Source organism: Pinus tabuliformis, chromosome 4_2, assembly GCF_031772625.1.
Source record: "Pinus tabuliformis cultivar Carrire ecotype Pingquan chromosome 4_2, CPIR1, whole genome shotgun sequence".
In the NCBI taxonomy this organism is placed as follows: Eukaryota; Viridiplantae; Streptophyta; class Pinopsida; order Pinales; family Pinaceae; genus Pinus; species Pinus tabuliformis.
The window spans coordinates 499,712,181-499,733,143 of record NC_142304.1 but is presented as its reverse complement, the minus strand read 5'-3'; positions in this window follow the sequence as shown (position 1 = coordinate 499,733,143).

Below are 20,963 nucleotides of genomic sequence, written 5' to 3'. Positions count from 1 at the left end.
CAGATTCTGAGGCCTGAATGGGGAATCTTCAGGGAATCTTTTCATTCTGCGGCCCCCAGCAAGCCCGAAAGGCGCCGAAAGACCCATTTTTCTTTGCGAAGCTTGCCGGAAGGAGTAGATAACAGTTTTGAAGGAAACAGAGGCCGAGCAGTGGCCATTAATTTGTGAATAAAACCCACGACACATCAGAACAGCATCAATTTATTGCCAAAGAGTATCAGTCAAGATTTTTTAGGGGCTCGAGGCAGCTGAACATTGACGAGGCGCCCCAGAAAGTCAAATCAGGAGGCGTAAGCCCATCCTTGCCCTCAAATCACAATTAAAGCTTTAAATGCATACAAACAACAAAGGTGCAGAAACCCATACTCATTTATTTCAGAAAGCACTGCAGCAAGCCACCAAGGACAGCATCATTTATTCAGTTTTGATACGACGGCCCTGAGCACAGCCTGAGATATCTTTTGCATTTATTTCTTGGAAAAATTAGGTTAAGTAGTCATTTTTCTTTATGACCTAATTAGGTCAAGATGTAATAAAGGAACTTTGCAGAGAGTTTTTTCCCTATATATACCACCCTCTGTATAGTTTTAAGGGTTGGTCAATTGAGAAGTTCACTAGAGACTCGCTGTGTATACCTAAGTTTTTCCATAATCAAAGATTGCCGAAAGCTTGGAGAGAAAACTGTCTGTTGTGAATGAATGTTTATGGAAATATGAAGATGGAATTCTTGTGCTGCAGCCTGAAGCAATAAGTGCATCTTACCTCTGTTTATTGTTTACCACTATCTAAGTAGCAGGAAGAAAGAATAGCCTAGAATTAGTTTAAATACTCTCTATGCTCAATTTCTGCTATTTCTTTATGTTTTCTTCTGATTGAATTGGTTATGAATATGAATTCCTTCTGGCTCATGTTTACCCCGATTCACCTGTGTTTGCCAATTATCTAGGGATTCTTAACTGCCCCTAGGTAGCGCTCTGTTACTTCCCATTGTTAAGTTGATTGAGAGATTCTTAACTACCCCTCATCGCTTAGCACTTCTTTCCATCCCTTTAACCTGAAACATTGTTTCATGCCCAGCTATCTTGCTCCATTTTCCCTCACTGTTATTAAGGAAAAGCACCAACAGTTTTTCTCCTCGACTCCACGCCCAATGGTTCGAAACCCTTAGACTATGCTCTGCCTCTCTATCTGAAAAATCAATTTTCCCACCAAACACAAAACAAAAACCCTTTGGACTCTAGACCTAGCCTAAAATCCTTTTCAAACAAAGCTAAATCATAAAGAGAGAGCCCTCTCTGATTGCAGGTTGGCTAGAACCTGCAATCCAAAGTTGGTTTGTGGTTACCTCGGCCGTATCCTTTTCCGGAGCTTAAGGACAACCTGAGTGATAACACGCTCCAAAACTTATTTTAGCTACCCTTTATTTACCCTAGCATTTTCTCTTCATTCATTAGGTGCATTTGAGCTTGCTGACCCTCTATTTATTTTCCTTTGATAAGAAAACTATCTAATTATAACTTTATAACTTCCAAGGGCTCAGATTAAACTGGTGAGCTCCTTATTATTCTCTACCTAACTATTGATCTGCCAAGATTAAACAGTTTGACTAGATCTTTATTTCTCTATCTATCAGCATGAAATTTAAAGCATGAATAAATCAAGATTAAACTATTTGACCATCATGGACTGTGGCATTTTTGACAAGCTGCACACAATCTTATTTTTGCAAAAAAAAATAAAAGTAGTGGCATTTGAAGTTGCATCAATTTCATAATCTAGTTTTATCTCTTTTTGGTGGGGTTCATATGTTATTTTCCTTTTTTGATCCTTTTCTTTTAGTCCTTTGATTTTTCTTTTAGGACTTACCCTCTTTACATTTTTTATATTCTTAATATGGGTAAACATTTTGCAGAAAGAAAAAGTATGTACAATATTACAAGACTAATCATAGCCAATTCAAAATTATGAATCCTATTATTATAGGACCCTAACAGTGGCTCCACATGGGGATAGCATTTCCTAGTGAAATGTCAAGAACTTTAAGATCAATAGCCTTTTGAAACTTTGACTGTGGTTGCCTTGTAACTGCTTCTCTGTGATCTATTTTATTCATACATATGATGGTACACCTTTTAAAGCTTAGGGCCTTCTCTTTGGGCTCCAACTTCAAAAGATAATCATCCAATCCAATCTAAACTTTGCAATGTTATGTACAATGAGAAAAGTAAACAACTGAACTACTGTTAATCTGGGGATATGTAATGCTTCAACATTGTACAATTGATTGGTCCACCTGGTAGATCTGTTCCATCTAATTTCTTCAACAAAAATGCATTGTTACCTCTGTAACCATAAATGATATAAGGGCCTTTCCATAGGAAATCAAATTTCCCATGTTTACCCTTTTCTTATTTTCTGGAATCCCATTTGAGTACTTTGTCACCTATGTAAAAATCATCATCTTTGGTTTTCTTGTCAAAATTATTTTTGATTTTATCTTCGATCACTTGGGATTTGACATAGACTTCTTCCCTGGTTTGCTGCAAATGTATTGTCTGATTTATCCTCCTTTGGATATCATTGGATTCTACTTGTAGTTCTTGGATCATTTTCATCACTGGTAATCCTAAAGAGGATGGAAAAATAGCATCCATTCCATATAATAGCTGATAAGGAGATGTACCAATGGATTTTTTGGTAGCTAGTCTATCTGCCTATAAGGCATTAACCAACTTTTTGTTCCAGATCTTCTTATTGTCTTCTAATAGTTTCTTGATGATATTCACAAGGCTTTTGTTTGAGGATTCTTCCCGTCCTTTACCTTGAGGGTAATAGGCTGTGGAATGGCCAAGGGTAATGTGGTATCTGTTACAAATGTCTATCGTTTTCTTGGATTTGAATGCAGCTGCATTATCAGTAATGAGCTTTTGTGGGCATCCAAATCTTGAAAGGATATTGTTTTCAAGGAATGAGATGATGAAATAATTAGTGGCTTGTCTAGAAGGGATGGCTTCTATCCATTTAGTAAAGTAATCAATGGTTTTCAAAATCCATTTATGTTGGGCTGAGGAGGATGGGTGAATTTCACTAATGAATTCTAGACCCCACTGCTGAAATGGGATTTTTGTGGAGATAGGTTTGAGGGGTAATGGTAAGAGTTTCCTCTTGCCTTCAAATATTTGGCACTTGTGACAGGAGGTCACATATTTTCTGACATATGAAAAAAGGGTGGGCCAGTAAAAACTTGCCCTTAAAATCTTATCAGCAGTTGTTTTCCAGTATAGGTTCCCTCCACAATCTCCTGCATGAAATTCTTGCATAACTTTGTCAGCTTCATCTTTTAATAAGAAATTTAACAAAATGCCACCATTATCTTTCCAAAATAAAGCATTGTCTATGACACAATATTTCATTGATTTCATTTTCAAGAATCTACCTTTAGTTCTAGATAAACCAGGAGGAGCTTGTAAATTTAGTAAAACAAATATGATATCTGTATACCAAGGTGAATCTAAAAAAGCTTCACTGATCTGTGGAGTCGCCATCTCTTCCTGATCATCTAGAGCACCAATGAAATTTATATCTAAGGCCTGACAATTCGATTCAGCCATGAGTTTGGCTAAACCTTGGCCTTTGATTAGTTTTGTGGGCTTTATTTCAATATCATATTCCAAAATAGTGGCAATCCATTTGCCTTTCTTTCCTTCAGGTCCATTCTGTGTTAGAATGTCCTTTACTACTGAATTTGGAACATATACAATGATGTGTGAGTATAAGATGTACACTCTGAAATATTTAATAGCCTTCACTAAAGCAAGTGCTTTTCTTTCCATTATATTATACTTTAGTGTAGCATCTCTCAAAGATTTGCTGAAAAATGCAATAGGCTACTCATAACCCTGATCATTCTTTTACAACAAGACTGCTGCAATAGTGTGTTCTGAAGCAAAGGAAAAAATTATAAAATCTTTTTTGAAATCATGACTTATGAGGAGAGGTGTTTTAGTAAGGGCTTCTTTGATTGCCTCAAAAGATTGCTTAGCCTCTACGATCCACTTAAGTGTTGAATTTTTCTTTAACATGTTATTCAATTCTCTGATTAGTTCTGCTAAGTTAGAAATGAATCTTTTAAGAAAATTTATTTTACCTAAAAATGATTGTAATTATTTAATGTTCCTAGGGTGGGTGATGTTTAGGATTGCCTCTATTCTAGCTGGATCAATTCTGATGCCCTCTTTTAAAATTCTGTGTCCTAAGAGTTTACCTTCTTCTAGCCCAAAGAGTGTCTTTATGGGATTCAAAGAAATACCAAATTTTCTACATTTTATGAATACTTTTCTTAAATGATCTAGATGTTCATTATCTGATTTGGAAAACACTGTGATATCATCTTGGTAAACAACTAAAAAGTCATGGATTTCTTTTGCAAAGGCTATGTCCATTTCTCTTTGGAATGTTGCTCCAACATTCATAAATTCAAAAGGCATCTTAAAATACATGAAAGTACCCCAGGGAGTGGTAAATGCAATCTTTTCTTGATCCTTTGGTTGAACTAGGATTTGGTTGTATCCAAAGAATCCATCAAGTAATGAAATTATGGATGGCCCTACTACCCTCTGGAGAATATGGTCCATTTTAGTGAGGGGATAGTTATCCTTTAGTGATACTTTGTTCAAGTTTCTGAAATCAACACAGAGTCTGATTTCTCATGTTTTCTTTCTTGTGGTGACTAAATTAGAGACCCAATATGAATATCTAATAGGTGCTATGATTTGTGCTTCATACATCCTTTTTACTTATTTTTCAATTAATGGCATAAGAACTAGATTAGTTCTCCTAAGTTTTTGTTTAAACGGTTTCTGATCTTCTTTGATGGGTATTTTATGTTGAATAATGCTAGTGTCATAAGACTTGAGGTATTCATAACTCCAGGCAAAGACATCTTGAAATTCTTTAAACATACTTATGTATTTCAGCTTTTCAGCTGGAGGTAATGCTTTGAATAACTTAGCAAGCTTAGGTTTTTCTTCTGTTCCTAGGTTGCATTCTTCTATGTCTGATCTTAAAGGCTCCATTTTTGGTTTCCTAGCTACATCATTTGAATCAAACAGATCTTTTAATGGGACTAATCCCTTAGGAAAAAAGTTATTTTTAAGGTTTAAAATCTCAGAATCATCATTAACTAATTCCTGTATTTCTACCTTTTCTAAATTATCTATTTATATAGTGAATTTGGTGGGTTTATTTACATCTAAAGCATTTATATCTATTTCACTATCCATGGTGTCATCTATTGTACAATCAATATCTATGTTACAGTTTTGGAATTCTCCTTCAGCATTCATGAAATCATAGATTTGAGAGTCTTGTGAAAAAACTGCCAATATTTCAAATTGTCAGGTAACAGACCTGTGTCTCACCTCTGCAGTGTAGTGGTGATTGGGATGAAAAGGTAATCTGCAAGTGCTGACAAAAGTAGCCAAACTGCGAGCTTGCATGTTTTGTTTTCTAGGAATAACAACAAAATCAATTTCAAGAAGTTCTTTCATCAGATCTAGAACAGTTTCTCAGTATTGGCTAAGTCTTGGATTATTCACAAAATACTCTCCTCTAATTTGTTTTATGATCAATTCAGAGTCTCCCATCATGGAAACTCTCTTGGCTCCAAGTTTTCTTACAATTTGCAATCCTAAGATCAAAGCTTCATATTCTGCCATGTTGTTTGTGCATTTTAAGTTTAATCTAAAGGCATGACCTTCAGATTGATTTTTTTCCATATTAAGAATCCAAACTCCTACACCTGCTCCTAATCTATTAACCATCAAAGTCTAAGTGTCACCTAGATTCATGAAATATATTTTCATTGTCAGGTTCTTTATGTTCTTGTTTTACAAGTGTGTTATTGTCCTTTTCAGTGTCTGAATTGCATAAAATGAAAGAATCCATATCAGAATGTACAAAATAAATAGGAAATTTTTGTGGTTTATCTGTACTGTTGACCATGTATTTCATCAAAGTTTCTCTATAAATCTTTTTGGGCTGACCAAATACTAAAATTGTGGCATAAGACATGTCTAATTGTAGAGATCCCTGCAATTTTTCTCCCCATGAGCGAGACAATAGCATTCCATACTTTGGATGGATATCAGCAACTACAATATCCATGACAATACTCTTACCTGGGTATTGAACTAAAGTGACACACAAGTCTTTTATTAGGCCCAAGAATTTGACATTAATAGAGTCAAAAGAGAAAAGATCTTTGTATGGTATAGTTATATCTAAATCCAGTGTCTCCATGATTTCTTTAGGCATTAAATTGTGGGATGCTTCTGAATCTAACATAGCACTGTGTAAGATTTGATCATGAATAGTCAAGCTAATGTAGAATGGAGGAACACCACTTTGTTCATGTTTGCCATTTACCTCAGGACCAAAGATTAATTCTGGTTGGTCATCATTTAGATTAACAAAGTCTTCTCCTTCATTTATATTCAGTGTTTCAATGATTTGGTCTTTGTAGGAATCATTTCTTATCAAATCTGTTAGAGGAATTCTTATTTTTAATTTGGAAATTTCATTTTGGATATTAAATGGATTCTGTGTTTTTCCTAACTGAATGAATTCCTCCTTGGCTATTGGAGTTTGTGTAGTTTTTTCTCTTTTATCTTTAGTTTCTAATTTAGTTTGTGTTTGGGTGTCTATTGTTTTACTATTTTCAATTCTTTGATTTGGAATAGTTTGGGAAGCAGTTGAAATCTGAATAGCTTTTGAAGCTTGAGGATCAGTTGATTTTTGGTCATCCTTTGAAGTTTTCATAACAATTGATTTTTGAATATCAGTTGAAGTTTTAACAATAGTATCTGTAATGTCTACAGTTTTTGGACTGGCTGCAATCTTTGGAGTGAAAGTTTTTTGGGTTTCCCTAGAGAGAATTTGCAGCACTTTGGTTGTAGGAGCTCCCACTGTTTTCTTGGTCTGAGTTTGGACAATTTTTCTAGTAGGGGCTTCTGTGTTTTTCCTACTCCTAAGGTTATATTGCTTATGAACTTCATTAATGGAAAACTCATAACCTTGTTTAAAATCAGAAGACTCTCTAGATTGTAACTGTAATCGTTGTAGCATGCATAATTCCTGTTCTTTGTGGGTAAGAAAAATAGTATTACCATCATTTATTCCTATTAAGTTAATTTGAGTGTCTTCATCTTCTTCATTTTAGTGATAACTTTCAGCACAATTTTCTTGGAAAGGTGGTCTAATATGTTGATTAGGTGGCCCTTCTCTAGGCTTACCAGTGTTGGGATTCTTCCTAAAGTTTGGATTTCTTATTTGAGGGCCTTGTTTTTTATTATCCCATTGTGGTTTTCTTTCCATAATTTCTAATCTATCCACTAACTTTTCTAAACTTTTAGCCAAAGTATCTATCTTAACATTTGAAGTGGATAGTTCCTCCTTAACGGTAACTCTCCTCTCATTCCTCATTCTAATTCTTTTAGCCAATAAGTTAGCTTCTACACTAACTGCATCACTTTGCATTTGTTCTAGAGTTGGAGGGTTTCTTTCTCTCAATTGGTAAGACATATCAGTGTCAAAACCATCAAGAAATTTAATTAGTGCTAAGTTTGGGGGAGGTTTGCAGGGATTGCTTTGTAAATACTGTTAAACCTAGTACAATAGTCCTAAACAGATTCATTAGGAGCTCTTCTAATGTTTTCATATTTAGATAGTATTTGTAGAGGGTTTTTCTTCCTTTCCCATCTATTGGTGAACAATCTATGGAAAGCAAGCAAATCAACAATATGACCAACAGGTAAACCTTTAAACCATTTCTTGACATCTCCTGCTAGTGTTTGTGCAAATAATCTCATTTGTACATCTTCTTCATCAATTTCATGTAATTCAAAGTAATCATTCATTTTATTTACATGTTGTTGTGTAGTATATTGACCAATACCATCAAACTGAAAGATTTTACTTTGATAATCTTGGGGCATGGCATGTACTTGAGCTGGTAAGGTCAAAGGAGCATATCTAGTAGCCATGGCTAATATTCTAGCTTGGCTAGGAGGTAAAGTCGTAGTGCTTGAAGATGAACTTGAAGGGCTTACAGTTGAACTTAAAGGGCTTACTGATGAACTTGAAGTATTTACAGATGGAAATAAAACTCTAGGCTGAAGAGGAAGCTTGTGGACAAATAATTATGTGGAATGAGGTGTGGTGGAAATAATAGATGAGGCGATACTAAATAAAGATGAATTTAAAGACTCTGAAGGAATGGTAGAAGGTTTAGGAGTAGTAGCAATTAGGGCAACTAATTCAACTGACTATTGACAATAAGCTTCTTCTATATGGCTTATCAGATTTGAGGTTAAAGCATCAAGTTTGTCAAAAGTGTATAGAACATGTTGATCTAAATTAGGATGTATAGTAGTCTTCTTTGATTCAATAAATTGAATAAAAGCAGGGTCTATTATAGTATCATGGACTGAAGTTTCAGATTTGGTATGAAACAATGAATGCTCAAATGATAAATCAAATTGAAGATCCTCTGAGTTTGATAACTCTTTAGGAAGTGAATTTTCTTTAGTTAGCTAACTAATGCTTTCTTGAATTTCTACTTTATTGTTTTTTCTTAAGATTTTGTCTGAATTATAAACAATTATAGCAGGGTTTAGATCTATATGTGCCCTGGTATAGTATGTTCTTTTGGAAGCCAGAATTTTAAAATTTTTAATTTTTTAATGAAACCTTTCAACAACCCTAAAATTTCCTTATGGTGCAAAGATGAGATTTAGGATTTCCTTTAAGGTTTATTGAATTGAGGACTCATTCCCCATTGGAGTCGCCACTATGTTATCACTCTAAAATTTCCCTAGGGTTGTCATGAAAGAAATAATAGAGGTAACCACAAACCTACTTTTGAGATCAGGATCTATCCTTCCTAATGCTCAGAGAGGGCTCTCTCTTTATGATTTAACTTTGTTGAGTTAATTGATTTTAGGCTAGTTATTTAAGGCTTGGTTGGTTTTTGATTTGATTTGGTGGTGGAATCACTGATTCAGATGGATAGATAAGTGTCTTTTTACCATTGGGCCATGGAGTCCAAATGTCAAGAAAATAGGACTGAATAAAGTTCTAAAGATAGTGTTCACAGGGAAAGGTAGCTAAGTAATTTCAGATCTTTTAGGCTGGATGGTGAAGTGGTTTTTCAATTGGGGTCAAGGAGCAATCAAGGATTCCTCAAACCGGATAATGAAGGAAATGAAAGAGGTCAATCAAAACTAGGGAGCAATGAAGAATTCCCTACTCTAGATATCATAAGAAAACATAAAAATGAATAACTGTTCAAGACAGAGTGTACTTAAACAAATTTTGAAGTAAAATTCCAGTTATTTCATTCAAATTTGAAAACACGTATGTATGTGAAACATTTAAGAAGATAACAATTCAACAAATGAAAGATACTTCACTGAAGTAGCCCAACACATGAATCTCGTAATGCTATTCCTTTATTACTCAGTCCAGTCTGCTGACTTGAAAATGTTTACAATAAACCCTTAGGTTTTCAGATCAATGTAACTATAGAAATGTTCAGCAATCCACACTCTATACTTCGAATTATGAAGTATTTATACAAAAAATAGTTACAAAATATCCTAAATTGTTTTAGGAATTATTCAAGGAAACTAAATATCTTCATGCAAGAAGATAGAGACACCTAGGAAACTAAAAGGCTAGTTGTCCCTTCTTTTACTGACTTTGTTGTCTTATGCTTTGATCTTTTGCTGCTTTTTCTCCTTTTCTATTGCTCTACGCTGGCTGTCCTTTTACTCTGAATTTTGAATGATACTCTTTGACCTAGCTGATTTGCTATTTTACTTTGACTACTCTATATTTCACTATTTACCTTGCCTTTTTATAGGAAATCATTCAATTTTTCCCAAGTCTCTGCATCTGGTAATTTAATATTTACCATTCTCCTATAGAATTCATCAGTTTCTTTATATTTTACGAAGGTGGGCTTGCTTACAAAAATATGTTTTACCTCATGATGGAGGTAAAATAGGTTCTCAAAATCCCGGTAAAGGACTTTTCCTGTAGGCATCCTTTTCATGGAGGAACTATTGGCTTGTTCCTTTGCCACTTCCTTGATTCTTTTATCATAGTCTTCATGTGGCATTAATCTATCATTAATTACCGGCGGATTAGGTAGACCTTTTTGCCTCAAAGCATCAAATTTCACCATGAACTAGCCTATTGATAGCTCCATTGTTTGGCACTTGCCTCAAGTTGTGTCATCAGGTTCCTCTTGGTGATTACCTTTTTCACTTCTAGGATGGTCTCAGTTCTATCAACTATTCCAAGTTCCTACAATTCATATTTATTCTTTGAGTTAAGGAACTGGATTATTCTTGAGGCTTCTTCTGGCATATTTCCAAGTTTGGCCCTAACTCTTTGAATTGCCTCATCGACCTCTTTGACCAAGCCATTTTGTTCAAATATTTTTTGTATAGATGGCCAAATATCATTGACTGGGTCAATGATATTGGCCCATAAAATTTGTTTTGCTTGGGCTAGTGGCTCTTTTAGTGTTAATTCTTTCTCCAGATTCCCTATCTTTTCATTCAATCTATTTGTCTTCTGAACTTCATTCTTATGCATAATTTGAGCTCGTTTCTTCTCATCCTCTAGACTCTTCATTTAACCCTTAAGTCTATTTATTTCAGTGGTCTAGATGGACATATCCTCCATGGCTTTGACCAGTTTAGCTGCTTCATCACTAGGATGAGCTGCTACTGCTATTGAACCTGTTACTAATGTAGTTGGAAGTGTTGTAGCTAGTGGAGCTATTGGGGCCAATGAAGCTGCCAAAGTGGAAGGAACTGTTGTACTAACTGTAGGAATAATAGTAGCAGTAGTTGTCTCAATGTTGGCATGTTTCAGCTGTATTAAATTGTCGAATTCATTCTCCATTTCTTTCAATTGAGCATTCAGTTGAAGAATGAGGTCCATCATTTCATCTTTCTAGCTTTGGCTTTCTAGAACCTCCTTGGTCCATGGATGTTCAGAAGGAGGCAACTTCAGTTGCTTCTTCAGTGCAGCAATGTCTTCATTTTTCTTCTTTATGAGCTTTTCTGCGGCCTTGATGTCATTTGGATTATATCCAATCTCAATAACCAAGTCTTCTATTAACTTGATTCTATTATACTTTGTTTGTGAGGATTATTTCTCTATCTTAAACTGTGTTGTGATGTTGTCTAGAGAATTTTGAAGTTTCTGGACACTCATGGCCTTTTTGGTCATTATTGAGTAGATCATTTCTCCTGCCTGCTTATGAAATTCAATTTGATCAATAGGGTGAACATCCCTGGCCAAAACTTCAAATTCTATTTTCTTGTAATTTGCTGATGTCTTAGGCTGCTGGAATGTAGGCTGCAAGAAGGTCATTTGCATTTTACCAATTTTAATGTCAAAAGCTGACATTAACCTATTCTGACTTTTGGGAGTCTGTTTGAAATACTGGGCATATGTTTCAGCTTTCAATGCCTCATTTCTCAACTTGATCTCCTTATACTTCTCCTTTATGTCTTTTTCCTTATCCACTGGTTTGCTTGATGATGAGACCTCAATGCTAAGCTATTTTTGAATGCTCTGAGTATTAGAGGTGGAAGGTTGATGAGTTTCCTCTGAAACTAATGGAGCTGTATTTTCTCTTACCACTATTTCTCTATCAATGATTTAAAGTGTCTCAATTGTCCTAACTATCTCTGCTTGCTCTTCTTGCTCATTGACAGGATTTAGCTTGGGATTCTTCATGTACATGGTTTCAAATCTATCATGTGTTGTATCTATGCTTGAGCAAGAACCTTCTTCCCTAGTCCTTTTTGTATTTTTGTCCTGCAGGGTTGGAGTATGCAGAATGGATCTAGTATCCATCTGTTTCTCCATATTTATCAAGGTATTTTCCAACCACTCTGACTGGTTGGCATATTTTTCAATGTCTACCCTGGACTCATGCATAAAAGAACTCAATTTAAATTTGAGACTTATTTTTTTTATGACTCCTAAAGCATCATACTACTTTTTAAAACTGCTATTCAACTTCATTTCTTGTAAACACTTCTCTACTTCTTCTCTAGCCTACCTATTATTACAGATAAAAGGACGAAGCTGGTTTTTTATCTTGAACTGTGTTTTCTTCCTAGCTGATAGGAAATGCACATCATCTGAGCTTATAATCTGCTTGATATATTCTAATGCAAATATCCTCATAGGAAGATATTTGGGCAGCTTATAGGGAGTGAGCTGGCATCCATATATTCTGATTTTAGTGTCATCATGGTATAGATACCAGTCTCCTATTCTATGTCCTTAGACAACTACAAAACTCTCTTGATCTCATCACTGATCCTAGGTTGATTGCTACTGATTAGCGTATTTACAACTGGATGAACAAAGGAATCAATGAACTCTTTGTAACTCAAAACAGTGGAATGCTTTTAGATTAAGGGTGTCCAAAATATGACTGATCTGGGATGGACCTTAGTGTCCAACTTTTGGATGTTAAATGGAATCTTGTCTGACTAGAAATATAGGAACATGTGGGACAATACAGAAGAGTATTTGAATACTCTTTCATTTGGTAGTCTGATTAATTGATCATAGATCCTGTCTGCCAAGTACTGGGCAAAATTGAAAATTGCATCTGGAGGCTTGCTCGGGAAAAAAATAGAGAGGAAAGCAAGTATTGGCTCATCTACATGCTCATCAGTGGTATATTCTAGGATACAAGAGAGCATGGTTACAATTTGTTTGTCCCTCTCAGAGAAAATGGTAGCAGAGTATGGCAGATTGTCTGTAGGAGTATGAAATTCTTCTAGGATGAAAGTCTGAAAGATTTGAGTCCTCTTGGGAAGGTCCAGCTTCAAGTAGAGTTCAAGTAGGTTTTCAATGGAAATTTCACTGGATCTGCAACATTTGGTTTATTGATTCTATAGTGATTGTAAACAAAATCTCATGGCTGGGAGAGGCTATGGCTCTTGGCTTAGGATATAACAGTTTTGGCATAGATGGATGATCTCAGGGAACTAGTATACCTATGGGAACAATTATTTTGGAAAATTTGATTCCCATAGATGAATGTCATCATTTTAGTTCAGGAATTTGTCTTTACTCTAGCAGTGGAGTTTCAATAGATGGCTAGGGGAAACTGTGTCTTTAATTTGGAAATCTATGTCAACCAAGGGAGGTGGTCAACATCGAGGTGAGGGATTTGTAGGGGTTTCTCATTTAGAATGCTTTGGGAAGCCATAATTTGGTTTATTCCATTGAATTACTCTTTCTCTGGATTTAGCAGTAGGGTTAGGAGATGTGGAACAGTGGGAAGGGTGAATACAATGTGCAGAAAAGGGATTTTGAATGCACAATGGATTTCTTTTAGCTTGGCACGATTTTTAATTAATTCAATTAATTAACCTTTTATTAATTACTGTGTAGAGGTTAATTAGAGGGCGGTTGGTTCTTTCAAGAATACCTGAAAAAATGATGATTAGGTGTGAAGATAGGGTTCTGTGGTAGCAGCGGAAGTTTCTGAGGCTTAAATTGTATGTGTGGTGCTTGAAATTTGAAGTCTGCCACATCTTCTAGTTGCAGGTGAGGTTGAAATGGTTGAGCAAAGCTTCGGGGTTCATAATTGGTCTACAGAGGTGTTTGCAAGGAAATAACAGTAAAAAGGGTAAAAAGGGGGCTTTTTGGCTTTTAACCGACAACAGTTAACCTTTGGGCGCGAAGTTAAAGTGTGAACAGTGGGCAGTTTCCTTTTACGTGGGGAGGCGGTTTTATGGCATATCGCACTGCTTTTGAATGGAGGGTGGTATTTTTTGAGAGCATGCGATATAACATGGGGCTGCCATGTAGCAAAAGAGCGCTCGGGAAAAACTGCGAATCTCGCGTGCTTTTGGGATGTTAACGATCGGATGATGGGAGTGTGCGATATGGATATGGGCCATCGGATCTAGGAGTGTTTGATTGGGGGGCTATCGTGTGGCGAAGTTGCAAGGGCTGAGTCGAGGTGTGGTTGGCGGGGCCCGAGGATAAATAATGTAGTGGTTTAACTATAATCAAAGGTTTAGTGAGGGTTGGGGATTTATAATGTGCGGGGTTAAATACATAAAGCGGGACTATAGGTTAGAAAATAACTTAGGATAAGGGAGTTTAGTGGGTTTTTAAGGGAAAAAGGGAAATTAATAAGGGGATTTAAAGGGTAATTTCTAGGGAAAAGGGGTGAAATTAAGGTGAAAAAGGGTTAAAATGAAGGGAAAGGGTTTTTACAAGGGAAAATGTGTTAGAATAGGAGGAAATGAAAGGGAAAGGTCCTTTGGAATCAAGAAGGGGAAATTAGTGAATGAAATTTAATGAAGGGGTAATGGAGGGAAATTTAGACATGTAAGGGGTTGAGTGAAATGAGGGGAAATTAGTAAATGAGCTTTATTATTTAGGCCTAAAATCATATAGAACTTTTTAGGGTAAATACCCCAAGCAATACACAATTTTTGTGAATGTCCTCTTTCCTTTGATAGTTCCTCCTGCACATGAAACATAGGATTAAGCATAATGAAGGTGCATTTGAGCTTGCAACCTTGTGCACTCCAAAACTTATTTTACCTACCCTTTATTTACCCTAGCATTTTCTCTTCATTAATTAGGTGCATTTGAGCTTATTGACCCTCTATTTGTTTTTCTTTGATAAGAAAAATATCTAATTCTAACCTTATAACTTCTAAGGGCTCAGATTAAACCGATGAGCTCCTTATTATTCTCCACCTAACTACTGATCTACCAAGATTAAACATTTTGGATAGATCTTTATTTCTCTATCTATCATAATGAAATTTAAAGCATGAATGAATCAAGATTAAACTATTTGACCATCATGGATTGTGGAATTTTTGACAAGTTGCACACAACCTTATTTTTAAAAAACAAAGTAAAAGTAGTGGCATTTGAATTTGTATCACTTTCAGAATCTATTTTTATCTCTTTTTGGTGTGGTTCATATGTTATTTTCCTTTTTTGATCCTTTTCGTTTAGTCCTTTGATTTTTGTTTTAGGACTTACCCTCTTTACATTTTTTATATTTTTAATATGGGAAAATATTTTGCAGAAAGAAAAAGTATGTACAATATTACAAGGCTAATCATAGCCAATTCAAAATTATGAATCCTATTATTATAAGACCCTAACAGTTGGCATGGCTAGCTATGGGGAATTTTGGATAAGGAAGCTCTTTGGAGAGTTGTTTGAGTAGGATATGGATGCAACAATGATACATTGCGACAATAAATAATGGGATATGATTAGTATAAAATCTTGTATATTATTGGAACTGAGATATTTCCTTGTTTTGAAACAATGTTGTTGTATGAGACAAGATTAGGCTTGTGGTTGTTGCCTCCGTGAAAGGGATAATGAATAAGGTATCCTTTTGTGACACGTATTTTTTCTAACATAATATTTGATGTAATATCCTGCATGAACAGGGAAATATAGGAGTATTGATCTTGGTAATATAGGAGGTAGTGTGATTGATCTATCTAGTGAGTTGCTTAAGTTAGTACCAAATATGAGAATGTTGATATGTTTTTGATATACAGAGAGAAGGGATGATCGAGGACACCGAGCCAAATCTTGCCCCCTGTCTAAGCTCCTGGGGTGGAAGATGTTGCTCCCCTATCTTGGTTTATGTAGAGTATACCCCAATTGGAATCTATCTTTCCCACCCATCTAGCCAATGGGTGTTGGCTACTTGGTTTAGGTGAAATCCTTACTTCTTATGGTAAGTGGAATCCCTCTCAAACTAGATATGTAGGTGTTCTACCACATGATCCTTGAGGATCATTGTTGGGAATATCAGTAAGTAATAGGATAGGTGAGACATTGTATCTCACCTATTTCCTGACATAGGGTGGAATACTTATGCTCATCTATTAAGTGACTTGGGGTGAGAGTGTCCCATAAGAATTTCCCCATAGAAACTTTGTTAGGAAACCAACTCATAAAAAGATAGAAAAGATAGATCAACGCCTTAGAATTCAACCTCTTCGAGGGGGCAACCTCCTTTACATTACACAAATGAATTATTCTTTGATGATTCAAATGACAAAACCTCCTTTCTATATATAGGAGTCTAAGGAGTCACAATATAACCTAGCCAACCTAACAATAATAATATAAAGGCACAAAAATAACAATAGAGGGATTCTATGGGCAATAGTAATAACAATATGGGGACAATAGGGGCACAACAATATTAATAAGGGATACAACTACAATAGTAATGGGGTAATCACTAGTATTATAGGGACCTAACATGCCCCTCTCCTTCAAAAAAGTGTTGTCCTCAATGCTTGAGTAGTTCTGGATGCTTCTGTATAAAATTCTCATCCTCCGATGTGGAATATTCAGCGGATAAGTTCTTCCACTTGATGAGATACTCCAAAATTGATCGATTTTGTAGCTGTCGAGTTCTTGTTTCTGTGACTGCTTCCAGTTCCAATATAATTTTTCCTTCCTTGTCAATTTCTGGCAATATTGTTTGAATTGGGAGCTTGTTGCCTATAACCTTCTTTAAACATGAAATATGGAAAACTGGGTGCACTCAAGAAGCTGCAGGAAGCTCTAATTTGTATGCCATTGTACCAATCTTTTGCAACACATTGTACAGACCATAATACTTTGGTGATAATTTATTATCCTTCTTAGCTTGCTTGAGGGACATTTGTTTATATGGTTGTAGCCGTAGGAATACCCAATCACCTACATCAAAACTTCTTTCACTACGATGTTGATATGCATGTTGTTTCATTCTATTCTGCGCCAACACAAGGTTATCCTTTAAGAGTTCGAGGACTTGTTGTTGATGCTCGATGTGATGTTCCACTACTTGAACCTTAGAATTTTCTCTTAAATATGATGTGATGGATGGTGGCTGATATCCATAAAGTGCCATAAATGGGGTCATTTTTGTTGCTGTATGGAAGGAAGTGTTATACCACCATTCAGCCAAAGGCAACCATTTGACCCATTGTGTCTGTTTATCAGATACAAAGCAACCAAGATATTCTTCCAAACATTTGTTTACTATCTCAGTTTGCCCAACAGATTGAGGATGATAAGATGAGCTATGAGCTAACTGAGTACCAAGACAAGAAAATAATTCTGTCCAAAAATTTCCAGTGAAAATGGGATCTCTATCACTTACAATAATCTTTGGGTTTCCATGTAGCTTTTGAATTGTTTCCATAAATGTAGTAGAAACTGTACTGGCTTTAAATGGATGTGATAATGCACAAAAGTGTGCATACTTGGTAAGTCTGTCAACTACCACCATGATGACACTCTTTCCCTCAGACTTGGGTAAACCTGTGATAAAATCCATTGAAACCTCATCCCAACATTGGCTTGGAATGGATAAAGGTAGTAATAGACCTGAATTCTTAATTGTTTCAACTTTATTTTGTTGGCAAACCAAACATTCCGCCACAAAATTTTGAATATCCGATTTAAGGCCATCCCAAAAAAATTCCTTCCTAACCTTGTGGTAAGTTTTTAAAAATCCTAAGTTCCCTCCTAAGGGAGAAGTGTGCAATTCCATAAAAATCTTTTATTTGATTTGGGAATTCTTACAGAGGTATAAGCGATCTTTGTACCATAACGAATCATTTTGCCAACTAAATGTATCAAATGTACTGGAATCTTGTTGTAACTTTCGAATAAGTGCCCACACTTCTTCACCATTCTTCCATTCCTCCCTTGCTTTGTTTATCCAATCTGGTTGGATAATAGAAATGGCGCACAACAATTCTTCCACATCCTCATCCTTTCTTGAGAGTGCATATGCCACCACATTTTGCTTCCCTTTTTCGTAGATGATTTCAAAGTCATAACCCAACATCTTTGTGACCCACTTTTGTTGCTCTTCAGAGGATAATCTTTGTTCTAAAAAGTATTTAAGGCTATCATGATTTTTTTTTACCTTGAAGTGTCTTCCCATTAGGTAGGGTCACCATTTCTTAAGTGCATGTAGTATTGTCAACATTTCCTTCTCATAAATAGCTTTGTGTAAAAACTTTCCCTTGATTGGACGACTTTCAAAAGCAATGGGTTTTTCATCTTGCATTAAAACATCACCAATTCCATTTCCTGAAGCATCACATTCCATAATAAAGGTTTTTGTGAAGTTTGGTGTAGCTAAGACCGATGCTTGGCACATTGCATCTTTCTTCAATAATGTTGTTAGAGGTGCTGCTATTCTCCCATAATTCTTAACAAACTTGCAATAATACCCTGTCAACCCAAGAAATCCTCGTAGATGCTTTATGGATGTGGGGATTTTCCATTCCTTAATGGCTTTAATTTTGCTAGGGTCTACCTTAACTCCTTCATGAGATACAATATGACCCAGATATTCCACCTCTTGTACTCCAAAGAAACATTTGGATCTTTTTGCATATAATTGTTTCTCCTCCAATAGTTGTAGCACCCTGTCAACATGTTCAACATGATCCTTCCAAGACTTGCTGTAGATTAGTATATCATCAAAAAATAATAACACAAATTTTCTAAGGAATGGTTTGAAAATGGAATTCATCAAACCTTGAAATGTAGAAGGTGCATTGGTAAGGCCAAAAGGCATGACCAAAAATTCATAATGACCCTCATGAGTTCTAAATGCTTTTTTCGAAATGTCTTTAGTCTTCATTCTGATTTTATGATATCCTAAACGAAGATCCAACTTGGTGAAGTAAATTGATCCATGCAATTCATCCAGTAATTCATCAATGACAGGAATGGGAAACTTATCTTTAATAGTGAGCTTGTTGAGCTCCCTATAATCCAGACACATGCGCCATGATCCATCCTTCTTGTGCACCAATACTACTAGAGTAGAGAAATAACTTTGACTAGGTTGAATTATACCAACCTCTAGCATTTCTCCAACCATACATACAATTTCACTCTTTTGGGCATAGGGATATCTGTACGGTCTGATGTTTGGAGGAAAACTTCCTGGAATCAAATGAATAGCATGATCATGATCACGAATAGGTGGGAGACCTCTGGGAGTCTCAAATACCTTGGAATGATTGTCCCAGACTTTTTGGAGATCTGGAGAAATAGATGATTTCGATGTGGAAACATCTAGTGAACATAATTGTGCAATTACACCTCTTTGTTCCTTTTTTAGAAGCTTTGTCATACCGTTAGAGCTGATTATCTTTCCTGGTTTCCCTGCAATACCCCTTAATTCAACTTCCTTACCTTCCGCAGAAAATTTCATGAAAAGTTCTTGAAAATTAAAAGCTATTGTACCCAAGGATTGTCTCCATTGGACTCCTAGTACAACATCAGCACCTCCCATTGGAATGGAAAGCATTGGGCTAGTCAATACATATTTTCCCATGGATAGCTTGATATTATAACACTTTCCAGAGAAATTTATTGTTTCCTCCATTTGCAACCATCACTTGACACTCTGGCGGTGGATATAGGAAGCAATTCAATTCTTTTGCTATCTTACAATGAATAAAATTGTGGGTACTTCCTGAATCAATCAACACTATTACCTTTTTCTTCTTGATTTGTCCTTCTATCTTGATGGTTTGAGGAGTGGTAATTCTAGCCAATGCATTCAAGATATGGTCGGATTCATTTCTTCTTTATCTAGGCTTTGTTCCTGGAGTATATCCTCTTCTTTTGACCTTTCTTGCTCCTTTTCTTCTTCCTCTTCACAATCTATGTAGAATAATTTATTCTCAGCACACTTATGACCTTTAGTGTATTTGCTATAAAACTGTAACAAAGCCCTTTTGCTCTTTTTTCTTCCAATTGTTGTGGTGTCAACCTTATAGGTTGTGGAAGGCTAGGGGCAACAACACTTCCATCTTTATAGTTGTGAGTGGTATGCTTCCTGGTTGCCATAATTTTGCTTTCCATTTTTCTTGCTAACTTGAATGCCTTCTCTAATGAATCAGGTTCCCAAAGGCGAACATCATGTTGGATATTATCCTTTAAAGTCCCTATGAACACATCAATCCTATGCTCATCTGGAATATTTTTTACCCTTATGTTCAATTTTTGGAACTCCTCAATGTGCTCCATTATTGAACCCTTTTCTTTGAGACTTATCAATTGGCTAAAAAAAGTGTTGCTTTTTGTATCCTCATAATGTGCTATCAATTCTTCCGTAAAAATAGCCCAAGTGATAATTTTTTTACGAGAGAAAAGCCATTGATACCATACAAACTGATTTGGTTCCAAATATAAAGTTGCAATACATACCTTTTGTGTGTTTTGCACGTTATTGAGATCGAAAAATTGCTCCATCTGTAATATCCATGTTGCGGGATCCTTGCCATCAAACTTCCTCATATAAAGTTTTGGAATATGGTGGGTCTTCGATCCAACATTAGAGTCTATGAAATCATGATTAACATTTATTTTGTTCTCATCATGAGTTTCCTTTACTACCCTTTCACCATTAGTATGCATTTCTTGTAGAAACTTTGTCAAATCTGTCTTCAAATCTTCCATGCCTGTCTTCAAATATGTCTTCAAATATATCTTCAAATCGTCCATCTTAGCTTCCACGTCATTCATCTTAGCTTCTACGCCTTTCTTTAAACAATCCATCTTAGCTTCTACATCTCTCTTTAAACTATCCATCTTAGATATTGTTACTTTTTGTGCAAGTGACACTTGTTGCACTTGGTCTCGTAATTTTGATATATCATGTTGCATTTCTTCCTCCTCTTCATGAGTCATGCTAGAGCTTTCAGGTTGCTTACTAGGTGTTTTCATTTTCTTTCCTCAGGGCATCAATTACCGATAATAATGCTTTACTATGCCCTTCAAATTCCTTCAAACTAATTTTTCAAACCAAGCTTATGCAAAAATTTAAAAAA